Source organism: Coturnix japonica, chromosome 4, assembly GCF_054131305.1.
Source record: "Coturnix japonica strain WE chromosome 4, WE-NBRP24, whole genome shotgun sequence".
Classification (NCBI taxonomy): Eukaryota; Metazoa; Chordata; class Aves; order Galliformes; family Phasianidae; genus Coturnix; species Coturnix japonica.
This window is the reverse complement of record NC_140666.1, coordinates 31,388,497-31,403,124: the sequence shown is the minus strand read 5'-3', so window position 1 is coordinate 31,403,124 and position 14,628 is coordinate 31,388,497. Positions and strand designations below refer to the sequence as shown.

The 14,628-nt window shown below is 34.8% G+C and overlaps 1 long non-coding RNA gene across 5 annotated transcripts in view; it reads right to left on the bottom strand.

The window, feature by feature from the left end:
- Positions 1 to 14,628, bottom strand: part of LOC107313083 (uncharacterized) — a 281,315-nt gene that overhangs the window by 26,165 nt on the left and 240,522 nt on the right. For 4 of the 5 annotated variants that reach the window (XR_014945257.1, XR_001554788.3, XR_014945259.1 and 1 more), the window contains one exon: positions 9,789 to 9,855. This is a non-coding gene — a long non-coding RNA (uncharacterized LOC107313083). Of the gene's footprint in view, positions 1 to 4,167; positions 4,243 to 9,788; positions 9,856 to 14,628 lie in introns of all 5 variants that reach the window. The other variant, XR_004307119.2, reaches the window with a different exon arrangement.

Here is a 14,628-nt window from a genome sequence, read left to right as displayed (position 1 = left end):
TTTTTATTCCTCTTGGCAGTTTGGTTTCTCACTACAGGGAAAAGTAAAATTTTAAGTTCTCTTACTTTTGTCACTTCACATGCTTTGATAAAGTGTTTAATCATCCAGGCTTCACAAATAACCCTTTGCAGTTCAAAAGGGCTTTTTGATAGCATACTGTCAAAATTCCAAATCCATACAGCAGTGAAAAGGTTTGAGAAATCACACATTTCATAATTATCTAACCAATAACCAACAGTATATTCAGGTCAGTGTGAAAATAGGAAAAAAATGCTGTGTATTTCCTCACAGAATGAAAGAATGGTTTGGGTTGAAGGACACTTAAGGGTCACTTGGTTCCAATCCCCCTGCCATGGTCATGGACACCTTTCACCTTGTTGCCCAGGGTCCCACCCAATCTTCAACACCTCCAGAGATGAGGAATCTCCCCCAGCTTGGGCAGCCTGTGCCAGTGCCTCACCACACTCTGAGTGAAGGATTCCCTTCTAACACCTAATATAAATATTCCCTTTTATAGTTTTACAACCATTACCTCTTGTGCTACATCCTGGTAAACAATCTTTTCACATCTTCCTTGGAGACTCCGTTTATACATGGGAAGGCTTTAATAAGGTGTCCCTGGAAACCTCTACGCTGAACAACCCTAAGGGGTACGTATACATTATATTTCAGGCACTATGTCAAAGCAGGTGATTCACAATTTCTTTGGCTGTATTTTTAGAAGAAAAAATAAATCTAACTCCTATAAACACATGTTGGAGAAAAAAAATGCTACGTACCCAAGTGAGATTAACAAAAGTCATAGAGAAAATAACTACTGGCCATCAGTCCCATTGTTTAAGTAGTTGAAAGGAAACTAACGTAAGAGTATTGCAAATCTCCTGTTAAACATTTCAGAACATTAACAACTCAGACTGATAGATCTAGTTTGTCAGGTATCCTGAACTCAACTTCATTTTAAACTCTTCCTAAAAGACTTATGACTTTTTACACAAAAACTACCTAGAAGGTCAAACTTTTTCAGGTGAATTCTCTGGGAAAAGCCAGTGAACAAGTTGCTCACCATTGGTCATTCAGTATTTCCATTTGTGTAGCCTTCATACCATCCCAAGTGACAAAAAGAGACATAAGATTTCCCTCACCATCATACTCCAGAAAAAAGAGAATTCAGTGCATTTTTTGCCACTCTTTAGCATCCTCTGTTCTTCTGTAAATGAAAGGGATTATAAACATCTGCAGCACTGCCTTCTACTCAGCTGTATCACTTGGCAGAGTGAAATACAAACAGCCCTCCCTACAAGCTCTACCTTATCTATGCTAAACCAGCACAGCTGCAATGCTACTGTTGAAAGTGTAAGATGAAGTACAGAAAGGCAGGTTTCTCCAAAGCAGCATTTGGGTTTTGAAGACAGGCTTGGCTAAATAAAGGATCTAAAGGTACCAGGGGTAGTGAACAAGCTTATCTTGTTTCTCAAAGCAGAAAAGATCCTAATTAAGCTCAACACCAAAATACATAACATGCAAGCAAACTTTAGTTCAAGATACACAAAGCTCCCAAAGCCCTAATGTTAAGACAAGTATTATATATATTCACCTCGTTCTTTGAGTCACTTGTGGCTTCTGAACTAGATCTTGTGCAAATTAATGGCGTTGCTGGAATTTTCTATTTCAATTAGGAAACCCTCTTTAATTCTTTTGTGTGCTAAGAGGCAGGAACTCCAAAAAGAACAAACTACAGAACAGATGTGATATGCAATTACTCTTATCTGTTAGTCAGGCAACAAGCTCATCAATGATAGTAAGTAAATAAGAACTAAAGAATGAAAAACATGAGAGGTCAGAAAATGAGTAACTTCTTGATGAGCAGTAAAATAAGGAAAAACAAAAACAATACCCCAAATTTTCTGGATATACATCAAGTCTTGGGAAGCTTTTTTTTAAAAGCACTCTTCTTAGACTACCTGCAGTCAATAATGTTAGCATCTCATGACTCCAAGCAATGGAATCAGTATGTATGTTGCTTTTAAGTGAACTTTCTAAACTAAACAGCATCTAATAAAAACAGATTTGAGTTGCTAAAATGAAAAACACAATCACTTAGATGTAGTAGTAACATATTACCTTATTAGAATTCATCAGTACTTAGCAAAATTATCTCTCTTATTGTATCAAGAGTGAGTAGAGACTATATATGCTGCCAAAAATATCTACAAAACATTTAACAACTGTAATGACAAAGAAAGAACTCTGTTAAGCTAAATATTATTCTCATAATTTGCACTTATTTTCATAGTTAATTTACTGGAAAGATTTGTATTCCAAATTATTGAGGACAAAATATTATCCCAGGAATCAGCAGAAAGTTTAGCTAGAAAGTGTAGCTAGCCTTCTCGAGTGGGAAGATCTCCCTCCTTTGGGACAGAGAATCCCAGTGACTTTAGAGAGCAAAAGTGACTAAAAGCCAAGAAACAATCTTTAGCATGGAAGACTCAAAGAAGAAGCAGGATTTCTGATTTCTGGCTAATGCTAAAATCTCTGATCATTAGGAGCAACAGACATGCATCCTGTTCTATATTCAGTGCCTCTGGGAACTTCCTCCCATGCAGGTTAATATCTGTTGGGCATTAAGGTGATGTTCCTCCTCTGCCAGGATGAGAGGACAATCAAGTACATCAATACAACACAAAAATTCTAGCTGACATACAACAAGTCATGATTTTCCCTATAAAATAGTCACAACAGTTGGGCGCAAGTTCAACAACTTTTGTCCCTTGCAAAGACACTTTGTTGGAACTGAAAGTTTTCTCTCTTCATAATTTGTTATTTGCTTAGTGCAGTTATTCACTTGCTGGTTATTCTGGTCCTCATTGGGTAATTTCTAATTCAGCACAGATGATTGTGCAAAGAATCTTTTTAGGGACACATGGGAAATACTGGCATGGGCATTTTGTAACAATACAACCTTCTTGAAATTTAGGAGGGGCTGTTTGCTTTTGGGCATTAGTGACTTTTATATATATATGTATATGTATATAGTAATAGTCTCGTGCAGGTTGGAAGGGATCTTAGAGATCATCGAGTCCAGCCCCCAGGATTCAAGCCTCTGTGCTGCAGAGTGGCACTTCTACCACTTGCGCCACAGGGGGATTCGAGCACCCGGGTCCTAGTGTTGCAACACGGCACTTCTACCACTGCGCCACCGGGACATACAATATATATGCATATATATATATATATATAAATTTTACATAATTACGCATAGTATATTGAAATTTAACCCCCTTTCCTTTCAAGCATTGTGACAAGAAAATATATTAAGTAGGAAATAAATGCAATTAAAAGATGTCTTTTTCATTGCAAAATGAAAGATGTTAAGCACTAAATATTCTGAATGAATAAAACTGCATGCTTTGAAATCTTCTACTCAACAAGTACATACAGAGAACTGATTCATTTCCTGTTTAACATAGATAAAGTCGACACTTTGATTTTTAAAAATGTTTACATATTATTGCTTGCTTGCTTTTTGTTTGTGCTCAAATTATTTTCAACTATAGTACTGGAGAGGGAAAAAATCCAATTAAGTTAGTACTTGTAGAAACAAAACATTACTACTAATTTTATTTTTTAATACTAGAGGAAAAAAATGAGGTCAGTTTTGCAGAAGTAGGAAGATTGCCTGCAAATATTTGCTATCTGTAATCCTTTCAATTACAAGGGGTTTCTCACCGATCTGTATTAAAATAATTTTAATTCAGTGGAAATACTGCTACATATAAATTAACATATAAAATTTACTAATTGCATTTTCAGTGTCACTGAGTGGTATCTTTGTTATAATGTGGCAGTATTAAGGTAAAAAATAGCTTAATGTGATTTTGGATGGAATACATTCTTCACATCTGCAGCACTTGGCTTCTTGATATTTTAAAATGATATCCTCTCTAAATAGAGTCACAGGCAAACCGGCAAGAATTAGGCCTTTTTGTATAATAGTTGTTTTTTGTTTGTTTGTTTCTTTTGATAAAATTTAAACATATCTTTCTGGAATACCTGCCATCCTATATCTGAAAGATTAAAATCCACAGTACAAAATCAACAAAATACAAAGTAATGAATGGCTGAATTAAGGCACCCAGAGGAAGAAAAATAAAAAGGCATATTTACCAGCAACGATGGGTAAAAGGAGCTTGGATATCAAAAGTTGGGTTGGGTTTTTTTTCATACTGTGTGGTTGAACTCCTGCACAAAACAAGAAATACGGAGTTTGCTCTAATTTGCTCCACATTTCCCAGCTTAATTTATTATTAAAAGTTCATCATGAATTTTCAGCAATCCAAGTATGGTGTCTGCAGTCTTAGAGTCTTAGAATTCATATGCTTTTCTAAATCAAGTAGAATTAAGTCCACATAAAAGCTGAAGAATATTTTAAGGGATATTATTTTGTTTTCATTAGCACTCAGATGCTCCCTTTATTCAAGCAAAAATGCTGATTAAAACTCTTTTTTGAGCCGTTCTATTTTATTCTTAGTTGGGGGAAAAAATTACACAGTTTTATCTGGAAATACAATCTGAACTGAACCAATTTAAGTGCACTGTGAAAACATTATCAAACTCTTAGAACGCTTCTATCAGGTCATCAGCTATCCAATTTCCCTGATTTCACAGATGAAGGTATTGTGCTACTGAGAAGTTACAGAACTTGCTTGAAGTCACAAAGTAAGATTGAGAGAGAAAGTATAAGATGGATTCTTCCGCTTTCAAAGCTAAGGTTTTCTCTTTCTTGCCCATCAGAAAACTACTAATCAATGAAGCAAAATCACCTCACTTCGGATCAGAATACAGAAACTGGTGTGATACAGCAATTAGTGAGTGCACAGCTGAAACCTTCAAAGAGGAACAGATATTTTTGATCACATGAAGAAAATGGATCTTAAAAATATCTCGAAGTGTGGGACTCAATATTTATCTGAATAGCAATCCTCATCAAAAGGAAGCTACTTGTAGCAACCATCATCTGAAAAATGGTTATTCAAAACAATTTTTTCTAGTACAGATCAAGATTTGATCAGGTGCATGTACCTGGCCTTCTCAACCTTTCTAAAGCCTACACATCACAAATCCCATCTTATCCACCAGCTATCATAGTTTTCACTTAATATGGCATGACACGTAGCACATGAACACAAATTCTTAAGAGGCACTACTGAGATGTGTGGTATTGCCCACTTGGGGATTCAAAGGAGGGAAAGCATTCAGGAAGTACTGTTAGTACTACTCCTTGGACAAGAAAGGAAGTGAAATTTAAAACAGCATTTAAGGGACTCTCTATGGTACATTGGACATACCCAAGAACACATTAAAGAATTTGTCATTCTTTCACTCTTTCACCTTGCTTTAATTCTCTCTCTCAACAGCTGAAGAATGATTGCGTCTTAACTGAACTTAGATACAGCTTCATATTCAGTTCTGAGCTGCTGGCACTCATATTAATAGTTCATGAAAACCCAGATTAACAGTACACTTCTACCACCAAATAAAAGGAAGACACAGAATGTCATTGCAACCGTAATTTCAAAACTCCATGGAAAAGAATTACAGCTACAAGGAGTTTGATGAAAGATTAACAAATGGTACTAGAAAAGGTCCTGTGAGAATTTAAACAGTCTTTAAGCAACACAACGCTGTAAAGCACTCTACACAAATATAAATCAAAAGTAATTAAGATTTTGTGTATGCCATGTCAACAGGGAACCAAGTGACATAACACTGTCTTCACTTGTCTGATCTTGGATTAGTGAGAGAAGGAGGTTTCAAGAAGGATTTTACATAGAAGAAATGATTAAAATGGTAAAAAGGAAGAGTTATTTACTTTCTTGACAAAATAGATTTGGATAAAGTATAACATGCACACCAGCTACAGTAGAATAATGAAAATGCAAATGCTCAAATGAATGGTCATATACAGAGACAGAAAACACTAAAACATATAAAGTAAATACTATAAATTCTTACACTATAAAAAGGGGGCTATTTTATTTTTTGCTTCCTGAGCAATGAGTTTTTCAGAGTATAAAAAGGAATAGGAAGGTTGGAATAACTTTTAATCAGAACTATTTGCAGTTTCACTGGTCATATAGCAAATGCACGATATGTTGTTATATTAAAGTAATTCATATTTTATACAGAGTATTTGTATATTTATTTATATTTTTTTAGCTATTTAATTTTAAAATCCACAAAGGACATCTGGGGAGTTGGAACTAGATATCTTTGAGGTTCTTTCCAACCCAAATCATTCTACGACTCTAGTATCTGTCAGCCAAAGGATTTGAAAGACTCTGAGATTCTAGACATTAAAATGTTGCTATCACAGCAGCTCAGTGGCTAATTCTTTTTACTTGAGTAATAAGAGACATTATGAACCACACAAAATGCATCTGACAGGAACAGTTTCTCTCCAAGAATAAAGAATTTTATAGACCATGTCATGCATAACCATGACAAAGATGAAAGGCAGCTCTTCATACTGATGAACCTAGTATACAGCTCAAAAAATTTTAATGGTCATTTTTACCTTATGCAGCTATCACACATTATACATGTAATTTTTATTATGACCAATAAAACCTATTTCCAGACCAATGCAGATGGGCTCTACTTAACAGTCAGTTTCCTAATGTCATCATCTTTACTGCTACTGTGTAAAACATAACGATATTTCTGTTGCAAAGAGCACAGTGTTATTGCATGTAGATCAGATTATCTGGGTCAGTTTAAATGTTATTACTGGGTCAATTACATTGGCTTAAGGCAATATCAATTTAAAATAAATTTCTTTATTGCACTGTAGAATATATATCAATTTCATTAAGACTAAAAAGCTCTGAATAAACTACATGTAGGAAATAATAGGTTTATGGAGTTGACACAGACAACAATATGTCTAAAAACAAAATAAGAGAAGAAAATATATATATAAAATCTAAAGGATTTCATATTGTATAACACAGTCAATGACTGATGTACATTTCAGTGATAGTATAACAGTACAGAAAAAACGATAAGGTTGTTAATCCTTTTAATTGATAGATTATTGAATAGTTTAAAGAAATTTTTAAAACTTCTTTTATTTTTACTAAATAATACATAGTGGAATATATTTTTCAATTATATATGAGGGTAGGATTTGCAACTGAAAATACTGAGAATAGAGTTCAGTTACAGAAATTAAGCCTTAAAGTACATACGTCACAACTAAAATTTTGAATACTCTCTCAGTCTGAGATATTATCAATATAGACCTCTCATGTTTGCATTTATTAGGCAGCACAATGCAATGTGGTAACAAATTACTCTTAAACTTCAATGGTTTAACTAAGAATAACTTACCCTGACAAAGTTTCTGCTGTTAAGTTGTGTACTAGTATGTTTTGACTTACGGATACAAGAATGCAAAATGTACCATTTGTTCTGAGGGTCACATACAGAGAGTCAACAAATCACCTGTGCAACAATCATTCACAGCAGCTCAAGTCAATTGCAAATTTTAAGCTGACCATTTGGTTTGATTATATTCACATAAAATAATGTTCCTTCTTCACTGATCAACCAGTACAAAAAATAATAATAGTAATAAAAATAATAATTAAAAAACAAACAAAAAAAAAACAGATAAATATACCAGTCAATACTTATAAAACAAGGAATCACTTTGTCTACAAAATGGTGACATAGTATCAATCTGGTCCATTTAAAACAAGGGAAAAAAAATCCTTAGAAGACTTCCCAGAAAGCTGGTATTTGAAGGTATTACTTAAATGCTATTGCATAGCTCAACTGAGACATAGTAACTCTTTCAAACCTATAAACACAAAGATAAACCTATCTAGGATAACTGTCCATAAACTGACCCTGTGCACTAGGGTGTTTCTATTTGACAAGATGATCATACAGAGTAGTAATGTGTTTCAAAGTTCTGTACTGATCTTTTGAATGGTCCATTGGCAACAGATGGGTATCCAAAATCTAGCATAAGAATTTATCTCATATTTTTACTCTCCTAGGCATTATGTATTATTTCCTGTGGTAATATGTTGAGATCCTACCATTAGAAAAAGGATAGTAAATTCCCTAAAGGAAATTGCCATTAATCATTTTTTTAGTAGGAGCCCTTGGAATCACAAGCATAGGATGACAGCACAAGCCCCAGGGGAATAAGCATAAATGAGAAATAGTCAATTATGGATTAATAAGGAACTGCAGCCTTGAAACCTGGATAGAAATGTTATTAGGGCATAATAAAGAACAAAGAATGTGAGGCGAACACATGTATATTAAACCCATTTATATTAAAGATGCAAGGATATAACAAGAAGGGATAAAAGACACAGCCCCTAAAAAGAACAGAGAAAGGATTGCTCTAGCATTGTCATCCCCAGTTAAGGCCACCACACCTGATCAATACAACAGCCTGTATGTAGGAGGTCTTTACTCCAAAGAAGAAAGAAAGAGGACTGCTTTTTGATTTGCCATTCATGACACTGCTGTTGTAGACTCAGAAATCTTATTTAAATTATTATATTTAATATATTCTTGTAAAGAATCTTTAGATTTCTAAAGAGCAGCACGTATATTTTCTAACCCCTTTCCACATACTGAGATAACTGATACTGCAGAATCACATGAGAGTAAATTTGAATGTAGTAAACCAGAAAATATTAAGATGATAGAAATATGAGAGCTTTTGAGCACTCTTTGCTGTGCAGTGACCCTGGATCTGTTAGAATCATGTTTCTCTGTATGTTCTGCAGAACAAATTTTCTTGAGTGAAAAGTGATTCAAAGTACATCTATACATGCCTGCACACTCTTACAAAAATCAAGATCTAAATTTACCAATTACCATCTACACCATTCTCTATAACAGTGTGAGAAGCCTGCTCAGAATGATTTGGCTAACATAAATTAATGAGGTTACTTACATTGATTTTAATGGAATCATGACAGTTAACATCAGTGATCTTCTTGCTTTGTAACAGTGTCCATATTTTTTTTAATATCTGTAAGCCATGACTGTGCAATTACATCACAAATACCATAAAGTTCTACAATGAATGAAGCTGTATATTCTGGAATTTTACAGTTTTGCAACATTTTAAATAAAACACTGTTTTTCTCTATATGTGCATGTACTAAGCTGATGTACTGCTGTGATACATCTCCGGACACCAATATTGTTGAACTTCACAGAGCCAGAGGCAGGGAATTTTCACTCTGCCACCAAAGTAATGTGAGCTTTACCTTGTTACATCCAATGCTCTTCGCCTTCTTTGCTCATAAAACCATCACATAAATTAACTACCAGTTTTCTTTTTTTTCTTTACAACATTTTCTGTAATGCTTACTGGCCTAAGAAAGTTTTATCTTATTAACACCCACATATTTTCTCCAAGTCTGTTCATTTTCTATTAGAGAAATCTTTATCAAAGCTGTGAGAACAATATCATTATGCCCTTACAAATTAAGTTGAAATTCTTTGTCTGATAAACAATCTTTAAAATTTTCCAGGTGATAAGAAACATATGTAAAGCTAACATCAAAACTAAACCAATCCATTATTTCTGATAAACTCATCTTCTGCCTACTCAGTCACTCTGTAACAACATTTTGTTTATAAATTCACTGGAGTGGAAACTGCAATTTACTTTATAACACAGTCCTGATTAGCTTGAAGGTCTCCAGATAACTTACGTAACTAATAAATATTATAGTAGAAATAAGACATACCTGGGAGCACAGAAACAGGCCATGTAGAGTCCTCTTTACTCATGTCAGTCAGTGGTGCATAGTTTCTCTGAAATGTAAAAACTTGGAGTGAAATCATAGCTCTGCTGAAGTTCACACTTTTTATGTCTGCATTATTATAGTAATACAGTAACTGGAAACATATCTAAGTATCAAATTAACTTAAGAAAATGTCATATATTTCTTTTTCCTCACCTCTACCGGGTGAACTCATTATGGAGGACAGTACTGAAAAGCATTGAAGTCAAGGCACTTTGAGGGCTGGATGCTTCCCCAGGGATAAGGACCGGGGAGTCAAAGGGGACCCTAGAGCCTCCTGTGCCCCTACCAACAGTGTGCTATCCCCACAAGACAAGGTGTCAACATGGCAGGCAGAGCTGGGTGATGGTAACAGGGCCCATCAGCTGCCACAGGTTCAGAAGTGAATCAAGTCCAGTCTCCAAGCAGATAGTCCTGTCAGGAGGAGAAAGTTCTGGAGCCAAAGACAAGGCCAGAGACACAGCTACAGTCTGTGTCCAAAGTCCACCTAGAACTCAGAGTCAGAAATGAGCTTCAACACACATGCGAGAGGCCCATCCTGGAGGCAGCCAATGACAGCATAGATTCCAGGTCCCCCCCAGCAATGGACCAGCACAGATACAGTCTGTCTCAGGCAAAAACTGAGCTGGGCTTCCTAAGTAGGCCCAGTTAAGGCTGATCAATGAGCTCATTAGCACAGTCAGTCACTCAAGAATTGCTTGTTGTTATTTATTTATTTAAAGTTTATTTTCCCTTTTTTACCAGCTGTGCACCTAACATGCTGAAGACAGGTTGTTTTAATTTGTCCTGTGAAAGACATCATGAGCATTTATCTACAAATAAAACTTAAAGGGATAAAGTGCTGAAACTCTTCTTCAAACTTAAAGGAAATACAATTCAATACTGTATTGGATATGCTGAGTTCTAATGTGGCCTTTTAAAAACTTATTCTTAAACAGAGCTCTACCTGCCTGAATCTACCAATTGGTACATACAGAACCCTTCTTGCATTCATAGCATTGAAATTTAAATTTACAATTCTGAAATCAAAATGCAAATTTGCTTGCACAACTGCACATCACAGGGAAAAAAATCTGGGTACTACTGAAATTGTTCAGTGGAGCTGGGATTTCATCCCTGCTTTTTCTCTATTCTCACAGGTTTATCAATGAATATTGAGGATGCACTCAGAAAGCATGATCAACATCACTCCAGTGATCTGAATTGAAAACAGAACAGTAGCAAAAACGTCTGCATTTCAAAGGAGCTTCTTGAAGGCAAGTAGGTTGCAGAGAAGTCCAACAGTGAAAACGTCACAGCTCTTGTTCTTTTACCTAGCCTAATACAATGGTTTGGGGGATTCATTTCTCTTTTATTCATGCTCCATGTGTTTGTCAGTCAAATTTTCTTGGTCATTAAGCATTCATTTGCTATTCTGTAATTTATTATGTTATTCATTTTACAAGGCAGCTTGCAAGGTTTCTTGCTTGTCTGTTCCAAGCCAAGCATAATGCTTTATGCTAACCTTCACAAGTCATACTGAACTTGTCAGGAATATTTATTGTCTGACTTTAGGAGGTTATCTACACATTTTACAGTTTTTTACATTGTTCATTACTTTTCCTATTCTATTCTTTTTCTTTAAACTGATTTTCCTTGTATAGCAAATATGGGTTTTGTGATCCATACAGTTTACATTTCAGACTTGAATACATCAAAATAAGATCAGTAAAAGCTGTTTATTTGCTTTCATTGATTTATCAGTTCTAATGAAATCACACTGAGTGAAAAGTTTAGAATAATCTGTAATGATACAATCTCGGCTCAACACTTCATAGTTTTAATAAATTAGAAAGTGAAACAAAGTAAATGGTTGGCAACAATTTTATCACTGTTATTCAGACTGTTTCTTAAAGGAGATACTTATTCACTTTCTAGTTTGGAAATTATAAATAAACACAACATTCATTAGCCTGTAAATCTGAAAAAAAGAAAAAAAAAGTGTATGTCTTGTTCTGTGTTAATAAAACTGAAATATACCAGTAAAGTTGGATTAAAACCAAAATGTGATATACTATTTTTTAGAGAAATTAAGAGTTTCTTTGCAAAACAAAAAGAAAACTGGATAGTTTTGTGAATATATTCATTTGACTTGCAATAGGCATTTAGGAAAATTAAATCACTAACATATAACTTTTATAAGCAGTATTAATACAATACTTCCCAGCATTTCCAGATAACCACAAGCGCAAAATACAAATGCCTGAAAGTGTGATCATAAATTTTCAGTGCCTATGTTGATTTTTTTTCTGCTGTTTAATTGCAACTCAGGTTAACCTCACAACAACAATGCGGCCTATTTTTCTGTAAAAACTCTCTATCTCAAGAAGCTTAAAAATAAGCATTCTAACTAGACAACACTGGTTTTATTTACATAATTTTATTCTCATCATCCAGTACTGTAATTGTTTTATTAGGTCATGTCCTTTACCAAATAGAAAGTTAACACTAACTATTGAATAAAGAATATGGAAAAAGAATTAGTAGGATACATCAGATTTGGTAGCACTTTGGATCTCGGTAGATTTTGGGTCAAATGGAGGATACAAATATTATGGAAAATAAAAGCTTTTCATTTCCTTCACTACATTTGCATACTTGGGTGAGTTATGGTTACTTGTAAAAGTTTTCTGATGCATAAAGATTTGTGGAAAAGTATTCACCATGAAATAATAAAATAAACAATTAAATAAAATACATTGTTTTCTAAACAAGAAATCCAGCTTCAAATACTCATGAATATAATCAAAATATTGTGAATACACATTGAAAAGAAAAAAATCTCCCTATACAATAAAAGGCTTTGACAAAAATAATAGAAATCCATAGATGCTGTTTTGTGGAAGAAATAGGCTAACACTAGTTTCCACTAAAAATTCAAACCATGGGAGATAAGAGGTTCGCTAAAAGTCACACTGGATAAATCCATTGAATTTAAAGTATTCAGCCAAACAATTAGAGAACCCTCCTTAGCAAACATCTAGGCCAATGTCCTGTTTTCACATAGTTATGACAGATACAAATTAATACTTCTGTCTATGAATATATTTTAAAAGAAGGAACTTTTAAGAAATAAGGCTAGTTTTAATCACAGAGTAGTTAAGGTTGGAAAGGACCTGTGCCTGGGAAGATCATGAAGCAGATCCTCCTAGAAGCTATGTTAAGGCACATACAAAACAAAGAGCTGATCCAAGACAGCCAGCATGACTTCACCAAGTGCAGATATTGCCTGACCAATCTGGTGACCTTCTATGATGGAGTGATGGATTCAGTGGATGGGAAAAGGGCAACAGTGTCACCTACCTGGACTTCTGCAAAGCCTTTGACTTGGTCCCTCGCCACATCCATCTCTCTGAATTGGAGAGCTTTTAGCATTAACAAGTATGACTTGGGGTTATTATCAGAAGCACTCACAGTGACTTGGAGATCACTGTGATCAGAGATCCTTCTGGGTCACCACTCTCAACAAAGTCATTCAGACTAAGAACAATTTGAATGCATTAGTTTCCTATGCCTAAAATGGAATTTCTATCTCTCCTTTTTAATGTGTTCTAACATACTTGAGCTAATTTCACTTTTGCTTGCTGAGCAGTTCTTAAACAATTTATGGATGCTGACTTCCACAGTTCTGAAATCTAAAAGTACTGCCAAAAGAATAACTGATCCCATTCTTCATTTCAATAGTTTATTTTTTACAGATACTACACAGAACTTCAATTAAAGCTCCATTGGAATTATAGAAAAAGCTCAGTCTTTTACGTATAGTCTTCTGTCAGGGGATGACTTGAGTAAGAGTCTTCAGTATACAACAAAGACAAGATTATGATGATCAGATCCCTCTCTTCAAAACTAACAAGGTGATATATAACTCACAAGGAACAATAGCAACAATGAACACAAAGAATTAGAAAATGTTCAGGACAACCAGTAAGATTGGTATTTTTCTCTCAAAACTGTTAGTAGTAAGAAATCCTAATTACTGCCAGAAGTATCTTGAAGGATACTCTAGGTCATCACAGCAGTTTGGGAAGATGGTGGAAGTTAGCCTCAGGGAGAAAATCTAATGTGAAGGGGTGCTAAGCGGGAGAAAGATGTTGCAGGTCTGAAGGTCTATGAATAAAAATGTATTAGACTTCACACTACATAGCACAGAAATTAGCCCACAATATTTAAATGTATATATAATTTTAAAATTACTGCTTTCTGAGCCTCATTGTTAAGGGTTCAGTGATTAAAGTTCTGGCTCAGTTATCTGAGCTTCTGTATTCAGAGCCAAGTACATTACCTGAGTGACAGCAGATGCAGCCTGCACAAATAAGAGAGGAGTTATCAATGCAAAGAGTGTAATAGCTACTAGTTCCGGTCTTTACTTTTAAATTAAATGTAACAGGCACTATCCTCCAGAATCACCAAACCAGACTCAAAAATGCAACTTAAATGAACTCAAAAATACTTTTGTTAAACTGCTCATTATAAATCCAAATTTGGGGATCTAGACAAGAAGCACTGCATTCTTTTCAGCACAGGACCACCTTAGATATTGTACACTGTATTGTACAGGTATCTGTATCACATCTAGTATGAAACAAAGGACTTCATCTATACTGAAGCTCCAATACACCAAATGCAGTTTAAACCGCAGTTCTATTACAACATATGTAACAGCCATACACTATGCAGGACCTCTACAGGGAGAATTTAAGTCCATTTATAAAAGCATTACATTTTAAAAATTCTTTCTCTA